General features: G+C 36.8%; 1 long non-coding RNA gene across 3 annotated transcripts in view; it reads right to left on the bottom strand.

Moving 5' to 3' along the window:
- LOC148188501 (uncharacterized) overlaps window positions 1–13,878 on the bottom strand; it is a 95,287-nt gene extending 81,409 nt beyond the window's left edge. For all 3 annotated transcript variants that reach the window (XR_015777633.1, XR_015777632.1, XR_015777631.1), the window contains exons 1-2: window positions 13,742–13,878; window positions 6,258–6,416 (exon numbers count right to left, since the gene is read on the bottom strand). This is a non-coding gene — a long non-coding RNA (uncharacterized LOC148188501). The remainder of the gene's footprint in view (window positions 1–6,257; window positions 6,417–13,741) is intronic.
- Between the last annotated feature and the right edge of the window lie 3,350 nt (window positions 13,879–17,228).

Below are 17,228 nucleotides of genomic sequence, written 5' to 3'. Positions count from 1 at the left end.
CATGGTTTAATGCCACTGTTTATATTGTCAGAGCAATTCCTGGCTATACACAGCAGATTTTATACTGCGAAATAGTTTTAAAATGGATGTAAGGAGTTCTTAAAAAAGATACAGTAGATTGTTTACATTGCACAGCCACTGCTACAGTCTGTCTGCAGTGTCAGTGTTTATCCAAATAATATAAATATATATTACTATGATTCCTCAAGGATCTCAGGCATGATTGTGCTAATCACCTGACACACCTGATTTCCCGATTCATTTTCTCCATTCATCTTGAGCAAATGTAGTGACAGCTTGCAATCTGTTTGTTTTGAGTTGTCAAAAAGGAACCAAAGGCATGTATCAACATGGAATAAATGCTACTGCAAGATGTCACCAGCTGCACATGATATGATGAATTACAATCATATGTTAATCAGCCGGAGTTGCAGTAATGGGTTGTTTACACGGCGTTCCATCACAAAACCTTCTTGGACTGTTTTCTCATATACAGATACGTATTCTTGAACAGACAGGAGTACACTACACTTGCAATACTAATGAACAGATTTAAGTTTTTTGTTTTACTGTGTTTGTTTTCCAGCAGCGTAGGAACAACTAAAAATGCATTTATAAAATAAAATGTGTCTTCAATGAAAAATTAACTGAGTTTGTTTATGCGTTTCTAATTACTGCCTGCCTGTTTTTGTTGTTGTTACACAAATATGTAAGACAACTCCCGCCAAGACCGCCTGACAATATTGGAAACCCAATAATGTTTTCATACTTCATCACCCACTGTATTTCTCACTGACATGCATGCAAAATCATATAATGTATGTGTGGATGTGCCTGTGTGTCTGTTGTGGAAGGCTGGCCACAGAGCAAACAGCAGTCGGTCCAGCAACAAGGTCAATACTAGCGTAAGTACCTTTTCATTTCCCCAGCCACCCACAGTGTTAGATCCTGCAGTTAGTCCAGTAAACTTACTAATAACTGGAATAGCCTCACTGCTTCACTATTGTTTTGCTTATCCTCAGGTGGGTGAATCAGATGGATATAGTAGATATATGCACAGTAATTAAATGGTGCTTATATTAGAAAACATAGATGATCTGTAGCTTATTATGTGGATAAAGGAAATTTAGATTTTAAAAAATCAATATATAGGCTAAATTTAACGAGTCTTGGAAACTGTGACATTTCCCTATTTCAGGCCAGGTTTTCAGCTCAATTCTGTTTCTGTTTATTCACAAAGAAAGTTAAAATACAAGTACAATTCATCAGACATACGGGAGATGTGAAACGGTACACCCTGATAAGCTATCTGCAGCAACACGAAGCGGATAGCATTTAAAATGCATTTACTAACACATTTGCAAGATTTGAAAAAAGAAAACGTGTTTTAAACAGTAACATTTAAAACCTACAAAGCTCTAAAGCCTATCCAGACCCAAAAATCTAAACCACAAAAAAAATCCAAAGACATTTACTCCATCAGTCTAAACATTTGTTTAATAGGTAAGTAGGGCTGCTATTAATTGCTATTTTCATTGTCAATGAATATGCAGATTTTTTCTCAATTGATTGAGTAGTTATTTGGTCTATAAAATGTCAGACAATGGTCAAAAATGTTCCATCAAAAATGTTCCAATTTTTGTTTGCTTTTTTCTGCCTGTCTTCCCTTTTTCTCTAATTGAAAAGGAATAATATTCTTCACTCACATACTAACTGTTTACTACACAATATGAGCTGTGGTACAAGCGAAACATATAACTTCAGTGTGCTATTGATGCTGCACAAGTATATTTTACATAAACCAGTCTTGTTGCATTTTTGTAATTTTTGACTGTTTTTCTTTGTGTACTGTTTGTACTTTTGTCATAAAATTGAATAAATAGAAGTTTGAAAAAAAATGTTCCAATTAATCGCCGATCAAATTAGTTGGCAACTGAATAGTTGACCACTATTCAATTAATTGATCAATCATTGTATCTCTAAAGTAGATTAAATAGTTTAAAAAGGTTCCCAGATGAAGCTTTAACTTATTCACAAAATATGGCATTGATGGATTTTTTTCACAAAAAATGACAGTAGATAATAGATTAATTTGGAAAAACCTGAGTGTTCTTCTCCATTATGTGGTATTTTGAAAAGCAGAAAATATCAATAAATTAGTTCCTGTAATTTCAAAACTAACTTTGCATTTCATAAATACAAATCTGGACATTAGTGAATAATAGCAGAGAACATTGTCATTAATCCACACAGGTGATACATGAAACTGTGATAAAAATAAAAATATTGGAGATAGATATTAAGAACATTGCATGGCAGCTGAATGTGTGTGTGTATGACCACTAATTTCACAGGTGTTAAACTTAATCCTTCTGATGCTGTTTTCTTTTTTTAATCTACAGTTTGTCTGGAGTCCGTGTGGACAACAGAATACAGTTAAGCATAACATGATATGACCAAACCGTCATGACATACTACCAGTGAAAGACAACCTCATAATATGATACGGTGCAGATTGAAGGCGAGTATCCTAGCAACTTAAACAAAACAAGTCATATCACAGTAAGCAGTTAAGTGGTGGGGATTCAGAGTTCTCCACACAAAAAAAAAACACAACACCAGACACTTTTGGTTGTGCTATCTCACCTGCATCTTATCTCACTGGTACATCATCTCATAAATGTTTACTCAACATGAAGCATAATGGTAGAGGCACATGAAGTTCTCAAGTCTTAGAAGACTTTATCAATGCTGCTCAATGAAAATATCCACATTCTTGCAGAGATTCATTAAATAAGTGAAACTGCAAACAAGGTAATATTTTCAGAAAATTAGAAACGACAATATGACTTAAGTAATTATTACAGCATATGAAATATCTAGAGGGAGGCTACTCTGTGTAAATAAATGAGAATGAAGAGTAAATAGAAACATCACAAGCTCAGACATACTTATAAACTATGCTACAACCAAATTGCCTCCACACTCCATGGGCTCAATATGTGATTTAAAAGAGCCTGGCGGTTGCAATATTCCTCTGATATGGTGTTTAGTTTTAATAGGAACCCTCAGCTCAAATATGAGCTGACAAACACAGCAAGACAAACACAGTCTCTCTCCGGCAATGAAATATACACTATCAAATAGACCTGTACCTTTTTGAATCCGCTGTGTGGGTGAAACTAAAGCGCAGAACAAACAGCATTCTGATATGGCTTTGAGGGTGATAACAGCGTCTGTCAGGGTGGAGAGAGCAGGCTTTGGGCTCGGTGCGAAAACACAACCTGTGATTGACATGATTCCCTGGCCTTAGAGAAGTTTACCTTTTAATAAGAGCTCAGAGAGGCCCTCTCAACAACCTGGTCCAGGCTCTCACCGACAGCAGGCGACGGCTGGGGAGGTGTGTGTGCGTGTATTGGCCGTTATTTGTGTGCGTGCGTGCACATGTGTGTGTTATCGACGCACATGTGTATCTGTGCCCACTTGTAGCAGATTTCAATCAAGGATTTCAGCCATGCCCAAATATCCCTTCTCTTTTGGGCCAAGTTGTTTGAAGAAAATGAGTGTATTCAGGATCAAGAGCCTTTCTGGAGGAATTTAAGTCTGTTTGAGGATTATGACTTCTTCATCCTGTACAAAGCCTGCGGTGAGAGCTATATGCTAGCCCTTGGAGGCCGGGCTTACCAATGCATTCCAGAAGGTGATATAGAAGTGATAAAACCGAGGAAAGGCATCATAGTTTTCGGCACAGATCTTCAAAATAAATAGGAGGATGGAAAACTTTCCAGGTTGACTCTAAACAGTAATTCTTTTGCAGTGTATGCATGATCAAAAAATATTTTTGATGGACTACATCGACTTGCAATAATAAGAGACATAAGAGGGTGATAAGTGAAGAATGTCTTCTCTCCTAACCACAGCTAACAAGTCAGTTTACTGCCTTTGTGAAATTCTGCAAACATTTCTCTGTACTTTCAGCGCTTTGCTTCCTGTTCATGCAAGTGCTTGTTTCTCCGAATCCAACAAACTGCTAAAAAGCCACCCCTTCGGTCGTCCGAATTCTAATTAGCAAACTAACACATCCCCTGCCAGTTCCGATCAACATCTTCAGGTTTCAACCAGACTTTCTGCAGCATTGACAACGTGCCTTATCTGTTTCTGAGAGATGTCACCACTGACCCAGCCTTCATCGAAAAGCCGAAATGACTGCGACTGCCACTCTACAGAAGCTTCATTAGTTACACAGCTGATGAGTGGACTATGTCCGCAAGACAGCCGGCGAGGTGTGGATCATCTCTTCAGGGAGCTCTTATCAAATCTGTCATTATTTACCCTGTTTACAGCGTAACCCGAAAGCAAAACAAGAAATCAATAGAAAATGGGGACAAATTACTGTAAGTGTCAATACTTAAGACAGCTGAGATAAAGGGCTCTCAGCCTGTAATACATTCTTCCCATTTACCTTAAGCTTATCGAGCAGAGGGTTCCTCAATTGCTGATAAGACCATTAGTTAGTTGTTGATAAAACAATTTAGTATCATTATGACGCTAAATATAATAAACGGAGGTTGTTATACAGATAAAATCAACATCCAGCAATTAAACTGCCTTTTCTTTTTTTTACAGTGTGTTCCTTTCTTTGCAATTCCCGTTGACATTAACTTTAATATTATTCCTGTAGACCACCATCAGAAAGATTTAAGCATATATAGTGTATGATATACAGCAAAATTTGTAAGCTCAATGCAAAAAGGGAATAGCCATTAGACACTGAGTTACCGTCCTCAGCATACTAGTCTAAAATCTGATAGAGTCACAGATATCACTGTCAACTTTTTTATATTGTTAAGCCAATGAAAGTATTACATCCATACATACATGCATTACTAAATGCCTGAAAATATTTTGGGTTTAAGGACTGTACGGTACACAACACTTAACTCAGCACACAGATCTCGGATATCTCCCAACAGTTCGACTCAAGAGAGTCGGCATTGTTAAGGAGGTTACGGGACTTTGTGTGACCCCAGAGCACTGCGACTCTCTGCTGTACTTCACATTTATATCCTTTGTTCTCTATCAAGTGCACCAACTCCGATACAAAATGCAGCCAAACAGACAGAGCGAGGTGATCATCCCGAGCAAAGGAAGCCATGAGCGAGCAGGAGAGAGGAAGTCACATCTCCTACAGACAGTCGCAGCAGGGGCTGGACTAACTATAGCCACATCAATGACTAACTCTCACAGCAAGGACACCTCCCTTCACTTTGAAAAGAAAATAAATTAAACAACAAAGGGTGACACTGACATTCACTGCCTTTCAGTTTATTGCACCAAATAACTGCTCGTCGGCCAGTAAGACAACAGTGAAATGAAAAAAGTCTTTTAACAACAAAGTTTCCTTCCCAGCAGGAATGATGATTGTTCTATGGATTCGTAGATGATGCAGAAAAAGTTCCCTCATCTACCGGCCTAATATGGTCATTCCAACACAGGAGGAGACCCATCTTTGTACTTCTTCATGCATTACGTACACAATCAATAATGGAAAAATATACACTGCGAAAGGCCTTAGTCGCACTGCCTACAAGCGGCATTGATAAATGATTTTGTGCCAGTTATGACAGCAAGGTGCATGCAGTGAAGAGAGTAGAAGGCCTTTTTAATAGTGCAAGGAGAGAATTAAATCAAACCCAGGAGGGCCTCCACTGGAAAGGAGAGATGCTGCATCTCTCTGCTCTAAATCACAGCTCTACTTAAGCCCAGCCCTCTCTTTCCCCATTTTTCTACATTATCAGAGGAAACCTGTCACTGCTGTCTATGGGAAAGTTTACAAATCATGATTTATCAGAGAGAGGATCTCTAAACACCTGTGTGAGAAAATAAGCATCCCATGCATTGTTATTTATAGGCCAAAAAGTTTTTTTAGTCCTTCTTTAAGCTTAGAAAGTATCAAAAACATTGCACATATGTTTTTATAATGTATTTAGATTTTCACCCAGTGCATTAATGTTTGATAAATGCTTTAAAATATACAGAAAAATGCTGATGATATACAATATAATTCCCACATTCACTATAGCTTCTATATATCTATACAATTTTATGTGCAAACAGTGCGCTCCTTTTGAGTCCTCAGTGAAAAACCCTGTAGATCACGGACCCTTATTATCCCGGTGTGGGAAAAAAAATTTAAAAAGGGGGCTTGAGAAGTAGTGAAAAGTCTGCAAAGGTTAAAAATTAATCAAACTCATTACCTGTGCAAGAGAAGGATCCTGGTTGCTGCTAACTCGTTTAGCAGATTTTTAACCTCTATTTTCTTTTCATAGGGGCGGAGATTCCCAAAGGAGCAGACGTCCATGGCGTCTCATTTACAATTGGATAAGTGAATCATAATGATCCTCCAAGGCCTGTTTCTGGAGACACAAACATTACAGATTTTAAAAACAGAAGCAACAAAACATGTAAACTCAGAGACAAATGTGATTATATCATGCAGTACTTGGTTAAATACTGCATTACTTATTTTTAAACCTGAGAATTTATGCATCAAGAACCCTAAATCACAACCCAGTTTCAAGCCACTTTGTCCAATACAAACAGGCAAAGCCACACCAGCTGGGGAAGGAAAATCCGTCTTACTGGCCACCAAGGCCAGTTGTTACCACTTTATCCGCTAAATACTGCAGAAGAAAGCCACAAGGCAAAAGCCGTATGAGGCAAAGATGTGAACTCGGGGTGTTGGACATTCAGTCCACTGTCTGGTCTCTGTTCCTAATGCAGAACTTTCTCTAGGCAGGAGTTTCTTATCGAGGAAACCCACTGATGACGGACAGAGGCAGATGGTTGGATACATAACCTAAGCCCGAATAAGTAAAGAGCTTTTCATGTATAGAAAATTGCTATGCAAATATCTTTATTTTTTTTTAATAGTTTGCTTTAAAAGGGAAACAATGTGTAAATATATTTCGCTGAAACTGACACAGTCAAATAATAAAATGAAGTACATAAAATTAATATTACATCTGTATATTAACTATGACATTATGTGATTTAACAAAACAGAGAAAATAGAAAAGTGTATGTGGCATTAAACATTAACAACATTTAACATAACTATCAGGAAAATGCTCAGTATAAATGGATTTTTATTTTTAATTTGGTTCCCTTACCATTTCAGTTTCATACATTTCTTAACAGTAATAATCTGAAATAGGAAGTTGAAATTGATTTGTACTAAAATCAGGATCAGAGCAAATTGTCTTCTCACAGGAAAAAAAAACATTACAAGACAGCATTTAGAGTAATTTTCCACGCATAAATAACTATGAGCCTAATTTGAGTTCATTTGGGTTGTTAGGTTTATGGCCTAAATATGCCGAATATTGGATTTTGGGCGGCCACAGAAATGTAAAGACACCACTCACTAAGTAAAAGTCCCCATTTGGTAGCACAGTGAACTAGTCTTTAAAATCTAATTTAATTTAAACATATATTTACCCTTTTAATTTGCCCTCCCCCCGATTAGAAAAAGCAGGTGTTTTTATCATTTAATGTTTTTATTTAACATTTAATATCAATCTTAAAAGCAAAAAAAAGTTATAATAGTAAACCGCATTTTAACATGCTCGGCCTAGACATAAAATAATAATTTGTATTAATTATGGTAGTATTTAAAAATTGAGTTTAACTTGAGTCTTATTTTCCCCAAAAGAAAAGAAATCTGAAAAAAACAAGAAATGCGTTAATGCTCTAAGGGAAGCCCAGGCTGTAAATGTGCACAATATTCCACATTATATACATGTCATTTCAGAGTGCACTCCAAGTGACGCAGTGTCAAATCTGTGTGACAGATTTAGGTGAACGCTGGTGAAGGGAGCCCTGCGTGGGGAGAGCGGCTTAGGGCTGACTCAAGCAGCCAGTACAAGATCTCCAGCAGGCAGAAAGGAGCTGTGCTCACCGCGGAGCCGCTGCCTGTCCAGCCCACCAACACTCGCAGCCAAGCAATAACCTGACACCATTGCCATCTTCTGACTAGAGTCACACATGACTTGTGTCAGCTTCATACTCAAGTTAAGAACCATTACATTTGTTCACAGATTGACAAGACCACAAAGCAAAGACAAAATTTAAGGAAGTTATGGCCATGGTCAAGTGTATTCTGCAATAAACAGCAACAAAACAAAAAAAACAATCTATATAACAACCTGCCGACTGATTTGGTCTATGAACTTAATGGCATGCAGAGGTTAATGTGAGAGCTGCGCCGCTGACTGAGACACATACAATATGTGGAGGTTTTATATGTGGAGCTAACAGTGTTCATTATTTCTAATGTAATGTCTCCCTCTTTTGGTCGCTGCTGCAGAAAAAAAAGCAGGAGACAGCAATTACTAGCAACAATAAACAGTCACCAGCACAGGATATAAAATACGGAAAATTTTGAACATTACACCCTTTTTATTGTATTTTTGTTGAAAACCATCCATTTGAGTTATTTTCCACTGAGTAGTTTATGTATCATTGTGAGTGGATGGACACTGAATTTAATCATTTCTTTGTTATGTTAAATCACAAGGACATATCTGGGGCATTTGAATTTAAGACGTGCTGAAATGTTTCTTTGGTTTAATCATATTTAATTAAAGTAAAGTTAAAGGTATGATGTCACTGAGACCTGAATACTAGTAAGTTCATTCTCAAATCTGGGAGCTCCCTGACATCTAGTGGACAAAATGCAGACTGTTTCTGGAGCAGCAAAGGCCAGCCGCATTGCAACAGCAAAGTATAAAAGGCCATATAAAATTTGAATTTTAAGTAAACATAGGTCTTAAAAATGGTATCAATTATGGTATCAAACATCTCTGTTTTTAAGGTATTGTATGGAAGTTACAAATTCCAGTATCAACATCACTTCAAAGAGAAAATGGTTGTGCTTTGTGTTAAAGGAATACTTCACCCCAAAAATAAAATTTGACAGTATAGGCTTTACATTGAGGCTGTAATAGTAAATGTGTTAATTACAGTGTGATTTAGGTCCATTCATAACATCTTTTTTGTATTAAATCATGTTAATCATCAGCCATTATTCCTGTCTTTAAGTGGCTGTACTGGGCTGAGCTTTAAAAAGTAAATGATGATACTGGTATCATATGAAACTAGAAGACCTCAGGAAACTGGTCTCAGCTGTGTTAGGCTAAATTTTGGTGATGGAAAAACAGCATGGCCACTCCACAGGGGTCCCTTGAACTCTGACCTCAAAATATCTACCTAAAAATGGACTGTATGGGTACCCATGAGTCTCCCCCTTCCAGACATGACCACTATGTTAGTCCCATTCAGTTTTTTGCTGTCATTTGATTCTTAAGAAGATCGGATAGAACTGCTTTACCCTTTGTCAAAATGAACTACCTAACGGTTTCGAAATGCAAAATAACAGACTTGAAAACATGTTATAAAACAGTGCCATTAATAGTAATTAACTATTGAAATTCTGCGATTAATCGCAGTTTTAAAAAATAATTATTTGACTGCCCTGCCTTACATAGATAGTTCTTCTGCAGAAATATTTCTCTCAAGTAGACATAAACTAATTAAGGACAGAGGCAGAAAGCCCAAATCTGGCCACGTGGCCAGATGGCTACAGGTTCCCTTTGCTGCATGTCATACCCATCTCTCCCCCTTTCATGCTTACATTTTGTCCCGTCAAATAGAGGCAAAAATGCCCCAAAATCTTAAAAAAATAAAACAATGTTGAACATAGTACTAAAGCTGGTAGACCCAGAACTGAGAGCTTACAAAAAATCAATACTTATTCTCAGTTTTATGGGACCGAATTCAAGATTGAATATTGTGAAAGTAATTGAGGCCAAGAAGTTGCTAAATAGAGGTTGGTTTATACAGTATGGGCCAATAATTGTTAATTACCCTGACATCCAGGTTATAGGCTTAATAAATGTTGCTTTCACAGCCTGGAAAATTACCTGAGAAAAGGGGAGCAGGCCTGTTGGCTGCCAAGCATATAAAAACATATTTTCAAAAAGCACAGTATCAAGGCAGCGGGTGAAGGTCTTGGATATAGTGTAAGCAGAAGCAAGAGTCTCGTAGGCAGTGGGAATAAAGTGTCATATTTACGTAATCAGTTCATATTTAATACTGAGGTGAAAAGGCGTTTTTGTTATATAAGGAAATACTGATGAACTGTCATACATGACTTACAACACAAACAACACAGGGCCTACTGCCACTTTAAAGTGGAAGATATTGTATGTCTATCATTAACGCTTTTATACAAGGATAAGATAAAAAAAAATTCAAATCCATTTTAATACAACACTCATACCATATGCACATTAAAACCGTTATTATCATGACTCGTTTGCTGGCTTTAAAGCAATCCCTTCCAACGCAACTCCAGTGTGAGAGATGGGGTAACAAAATCGACGGGCTTTTGGTGCTGAAATGCATTTTATTATATTAAGTTAAAGTTAGGGTTGGGCGATATACAGTATAAATATTACATCATGATATGAGACTAAATATCCCAGATTTTGGTAGGGATGCAGGATATTGGATTTTTTGCCAATATCTGATATGTCGATATATAACAACTCAATTGGCTGATATCGATATACCCACTTTTTTTCCCCACCTAATTTAAATGATCGCCAGGTCTCTTCTGTAGTGAAATTAACATTATATTATGCATACTCTTATCATGATGGCCCACCAGCAGATGGAGACATAAAATACAATGCTTTTCAGTGTATTTAATATTCATTCAATGTGCAAAAAAAGAAAAATATTTAAAAACTTAGGGTTGATCTTTTATACATGTTCAATTTGTCAGTAAAAAAAATATATCAGTTTGTGATATCTGTAAAAATCGTCATGTCGGCCAATTTCGATATTCCATTTTAAAGCCAATATCTGCCGATTACAATGACATGCCAATATTATCGTGCATCCCTTGATTTTGGATGTCATAATATCATAAGTATTTTCTTTCCCTGGTTTTATATGTTGCATCACAGTGACGTGATGTAATTTTCTGAACTTACAAGACTGTTCTAGCTGTTCTATTATCTTCCTTTACACACTTAAGACATTATATTCACATTAATATTGATACTTTATTGCGTCTCATTGCGTTAATATTTTGTGAAAGCACCAATAGCCGACAAACAATATTGTTTTAATATGTTTATCTAGGTATTTGGTCAAAAATTTCCTCATATTTAATTTTTCTCCATATCAGCCAGCCCAGAGTTAAACAAATCAAGTGGGTCTTTCTTCTATAAGATCCAGGTTTTGTGTCTATCCAAACAGTGGTTTCTTGATTTCTATTCCAGTGAATAGATAGTAATGCAAAGAGAAAATTTCACTCTAAAAGGACTGTAACTTTGTGAAAATACACATTTGATTTGGCTAGCTCTGAAGACAGCTGAAGCCTCATACTGTTAAACTTCAGATGAATTTAAGAAGGGTTTGCTTTTTATTATTTTTAATATGGATTTTGAACCCTCATTTCTCTTCCTTCAATGAGTCAATTTATAAGAAACATCTTCAGGGACAGTATGGAAAGCAGGAATGATTACAGTGAACAAATAAATACAATATGTGCATGTGAGTATTGTATAAGAACTGATCTGAAAACATCTGAACCCATCCTCGCTTCATCCTATTCCTCTTATAGAAGAGAAAAAAAATTGTTCTTAAAATATCTTGCAAAAAAGTTTGAAAATTAGCCAGTTGGCTAACAGTAGAACATAATGGGATACTTTGCTGCTCAGCCACACTCAGCTGTGCAGCTGTGCGTTTGTTAATGCAATCTAAAGCTTTACACTAAAATGGGATCGCTATTGTTCAAAGAAACACAGCATCATCACTAAAAGCCGTACGTCTACTACAAGGTCCTTGCGGTGAGATTACTAAAAGTTTTCAAGTTGAAGATAGACCTTTTTATTTCAATTCAATAGGTTTCAAATGTGTCTCTTCACAGCTGCTTAACACAATCTTTTTATCTAAGTTTAAAAGTGGTTCAAAAGTGGTTTACCACATCAGGAGTTATGTTGATCACACCATTTGTTATATTGGTAATGTATACAGTTAAAATTGTCTACACTGGGGCAATCTCTGGCTCACCGGGCAAAGTGTGCACCCCAGGTAGGCCTAGTCCTTGGCAGAGGCCCTGGTTCAGTTCTAACATGTGGCCCTTTGCTTCATGCTCCTTTCTCTCCCTCCAGTTTCCTCTCACTCTGCCTCTTTCTGTAATAAAGATAAAAAATCCCCCTGACCCATCCATGTCTATCACATAGTGACAGAAAATTGCCTTCAGTTGGAGGCTCCTACAACATGAAGAAGCATTCACACCTATGAGACTCACATAAAGACACAAAAAGTCTCACAACAGTTCCATAGATGACTAAAAACATGTGTGCAGAGCTACATTTAAAAAAACAAAAAAGACTAGCTTGCCTTGAAAAAGTAATGACTATCTTGCCTATCTGTATATGTGAATAAACACGGCTGCAGTGACAATCCAAGAAAAACAGGAATGATCTATTATTACAGAACATCCAGCACATTTTGGGGATAACACCCATACTTGGGCTAAGCTGATGCAAAATATTTCTGTGCCCCTGTATGGAAATAGATAACTTTGTTAATCCCAGCGGGGAAACTAGTTTGGGACTATTAACAGAGACATTTGTCAGACAGGTCACAGCACACCACGGGTTGTGTTGTTGTATTGAATGGCTTTTTGCCCACTTTTTTATATTTAACAGACAAACAATTACTTGAGAAAAAAATGTATGACTCAATAATAAAAAAAATAATAGTTAACTGCTGCCTTACTGACAATACACTTTGACCATCAAACTCAAGCAGGCTAGTTGAGTTTTAGAAGTTGTACAAGTCTTTAGAGTTGGGGGGAAAAAAAGACATTTCAATACTATAATATTTTAAAGCCCTCTTAAAAACACATTTTTATAAATATTATTTCAAAGGTTTAATGGGTTGAACTCATTTTTAACTGTTAGTCATCTCTTAAAACCTATTCAAAGGCATACTCTCAACTTCCCTTTTTATTCTTTATTTATTAAGTTTTATCTGACTTATTTTACTCTCTCTTTGTGGCTCCCTTTGTCCCATGTCATATAACTTGTAGGCCTAAATTGCTTTTATTTTATTTTTTTACCACAGTCTGTTGCTTTATTTAATTTCGTAAAGCACTTTGTAACTTTAATTTTGAAAGGGACAACATTAATATTAGTAGTAGTAGTGGTGGTATTATATTTAAACTCTAAAAAAAATAAATTACTAACTTATCTGGGTACGAGATGTATTCACAGTGCCAGAAAAGATGGAAATAATTTAGTAATTATTATATAATAATAATATTGTGACTGGAATTGTCAATATGACAACAGGTCTACTGGTAACACCCATCGAAGTTGTTGTATATTGATATCCAAACAAACACTAAAAATAAACATTCTCACATTAGATAATAATAGTTACCAAAAATATCTAAGTCACCTGTAGACTTTGCACAAACAGGTAACAGTTATGTGAGTGTGGTGTAACATCCACCTCGCTTTCACATAACTAGCTAGGCTAATCAAGCTAACGCTAGCGTGAAAGTTAATTTACGTTACCTGAGCGCGCGCGTGCTTCATGAATCACAGGGTCAAAAGAAGTTCTTTGAAACCAAAAGCAGGACGTTTAAGACACTTACAGGTATTTGAAACACATATCCAAGCTCCTCAAAGGACTCTTCTGTCGAAATTTCCCATCCAGGTTGCGAAAATAACACTCGAAAACTGATTTTGACCGACTTTGACCCGTTGAGACGCGTTGATATCCGTACCTGAGTTCCTAGCACCCAGCGATTAAAACCGGAAGTGACATTTAACCTTGCCTAGCTCGTGAAGTGCGTCATCAAAATGGAAATTCAGTGGTAAGGTTAATTTACATATTGCGTGCGGAAAAGCAGTTGAGGTAACTCCTACTGTGTATCTTTATTTACTTTAGGAAACGTATACATTTTTTGCACACTAATAACAATACAAGGTCATCATGGTAATTAGTTTGTAGTATACAATCTACTGTGTGTAGAATTAGAAAATACAATCTTCAGTGTGCTGCCCAGTGGTATATATTGCGTGTTTTTTGTTTGTTTGTTTGTTTGTTTTGTTTTCAGACGTCAGCAGTGGTGGGAAGTAAGTAATTAGCCTACATGTACTAAAGTATTGTACCAAATTACAATTTTTAGGTACATGTACTGTAGCCCACTTAAGTATTTCTGTTTCATGCTATTTTATATTTTTTCTCCACTACATTTTGGAGGCTAATCTTGTACTTTTTACTCCTCTACATTTATCTGATAATTTAAGTTACTAGCTACTTTGCAGATTTTGATTATTAAAGCAAAATATGAATCAATACTACATGATGATGCATTATTATAGATTAACCAGCAATATATAAAAGCATTAAAATGAGAGCCACTACTACCAGCTGCATGTTAAGTGATGAGCAATTTAATACATAGATTATCATTATACAACAATATGAGCTTACACATATAGCCTACTATTCTGTATTATGAGTACTTTTATTTTTGGTACTTTCAGTAGTCTATTCCATATTTGTATACATTTCCTTGAGTAAAAGATCTAAGTACTTCCTCCACCACTGGATGCAGGAGACTTGATAAAGTTGATTCAATAAAAAGCAGAAGCCTAAATGTCCATGACATTCTTTTGCTTTTAAAATTACATTATAGCCTTCCTACAGTTCAAGAGGGTTTGACAGCAGGTCAGTGAACATGTTTGAACATACGATTTCAATCACATAAAAGTGTACTTTTTGATTTATGCTGTACTGGAATGCAATTTTGGCAAAAGAAAAAGGTACAGGACATATATGTATCAACAAAGAGACTATGGCCACATCTATATACACATCATCAACATAGTTTACTTATCATTTGTACAGAAAACAATTATATAACAATATGTGTCGCCATAATTGTTACAGTGTAAAGACCTCATTTCAGCACCAGGAGCTATCCATATTATGATCTTATACATCTTGCTTTGTTTTAGGCTACTTTGTATTATTTACTTTCTTTAAATTTCATTCTTCTGCTTTTTATACCATTTTGGTTTGCTTGTGTGTGAGGCTTCACTCAGCCTCAGTCATTTCATACCTTTGCAGTTTTTGAAATGTCGCAGTTGGACTTTAATTCTATTTTCAGAGCCCTTCAGCCGTTGTTACTCCCACAATTTCCACTGTTCCCACAGAGTTTATACAATAAAATGCTGACGAGCTTGTCCTAGCTCACACAGTGTCACTATTTAAGTGATATAACGTATTGTTTGTTAATTTTGGCCTACAGGAGAGTCATACAGAGAGTCAATTTCAACTGCTTTCACATTAACTGACCCTTCAACTACTTTCACCATTGTTTTTTGTTAACTGCATGGCAACCTGTCAATGTGCACGAGAGGAAGTGGAGGCGTAGCTTTACGGTAATTGGTACATTATTAAAGTTTCAGTACCAATTGTACTGCAGCTTTATGTGCAGTTCAAAGTGGCATGTCAAACCTATTTTTAGTGCAAAATTTACCATTTGCTCTTCAGGTGCCGCTATGAGAAAGACTATCAAAATGACCAAATGAGTCTCATAAAACTGAGAGATAAACAAGTGGTAAGTCACCTTTTCCTGCCTTTGTATCTCTTACAGTAACTGCAAGGCTCAATTTTTGCCCTGCACAAATAATAGCGTTACATAATTCTGTAGTTCAAAATGGTCCCATGGCAACACATTGGTTACTGTGGTGCCAAAACCATCTGGGTCATGTATTGTATCGGGCATTACAGTAAAGGTGCTATTACAGCAGGTCAGACAGAGAGAAAGCAGTGAACAAGGGGACAACTAATACATACAGTACGGACCTTTTCACTAAACAAGGACGGGAGCCTGGCAAACAAATGAGCCGGAGCTGTGAACACAGGAACTATCAGTCCAAGTTTGCCCTGTGTGAGGGATTATAATGGTGGTGATAACAACTGATAACGGCCATTTAATAGGCTGATAAAATTTGAAACGGGTGGAGGATGATGTCTAAGATGGTGATTAGCGAGTACCATCTAATGAGTTATAAAATTGATTTCAGTTTAATAGTTTGATGTGTGCTGTGTTTGGCTTTGCTCAGTCCAGTATGTGTGTCCAGTGAGTTGTCAAGGAAACAAGTTTTTAAAAATGTCAACCAGATAATGAGGAAGTTACTACAAACAACTCATTATCATCTCTGTTGCCTGTCTCTTATAAAAGAATAGTTAAAATTTTTTGAAGTGGGTTGTGTGGGGAACTCATCTATAGTCAGTTCTATATTACATACAGTCAATGTCAGTCAGCACGCCTCCCGTTATTGCCACAGAAGCTATAATGGATGGGGGCAGCAGCAAGATCGATTTTAGCCACCTAAAACTCTAAAAAACTACAGCAGTTTACATGTACATTATGTTGAGAGTATTTTTTTTAACTTTACCTCACTGTCAGACAGCCTGTTCAGACCATAGCCTACATAAAGATGGATGACACGCCCCCACTTAACCCCACTATGCTGAAGTGACGTTAAAATACCCAAGATACAGACACTGCCATCTTACGAGGGTGATGTCATTGAGAGCCAGAGCACAGTAGTGATATCCGCAGTGGGGGAGTTCCCACCAAATCACCCATCCAACCAATCGTGATCAGCTCCATTGAATGCGAGCGTACGGAAAAGCCCCCTTTTTGTAATTGAATAACTGACTAATACTGAACTTATCAAAAAAAACAAACACTTGAAAAAACATCAGGGCGATGAGCTCTACCTGCACTGAAACCATCTTTGGGAAAAATTTATTTGGCGTTTATTTTGAGTTTTTAGTTTGGCCCATTCACTAACATGGAGGGTCGGGATCTAGGACCTATACTGCAGTCAGTCACCAGGGGGCGCCAGCCTCAGTTCCCCATCAATGCCCTCCTCAAAGCCACCAGACTCCAATGACAAAAAGTCATTTTTGCTTGCTGCACACAAAACTACTGGTTTCCCACTGCAGCAATAATTGCTTGTGTTATTATGTGACTTTGGTAAATCCACACTTCCCATTTGAAACAGAAAGGTAACATAATAACACAGAGAAACTGATTAATTTAGACAGTGGTGGAC

Source organism: Plectropomus leopardus, chromosome 10, assembly GCF_026936395.1.
Source record: "Plectropomus leopardus strain MGB_pleo_1.0 chromosome 10, ASM2693639v1, whole genome shotgun sequence".
NCBI classification, from domain to species: Eukaryota; Metazoa; Chordata; class Actinopteri; order Perciformes; family Serranidae; genus Plectropomus; species Plectropomus leopardus.
This window is presented reverse-complemented; position numbering and strand designations above follow the sequence as displayed.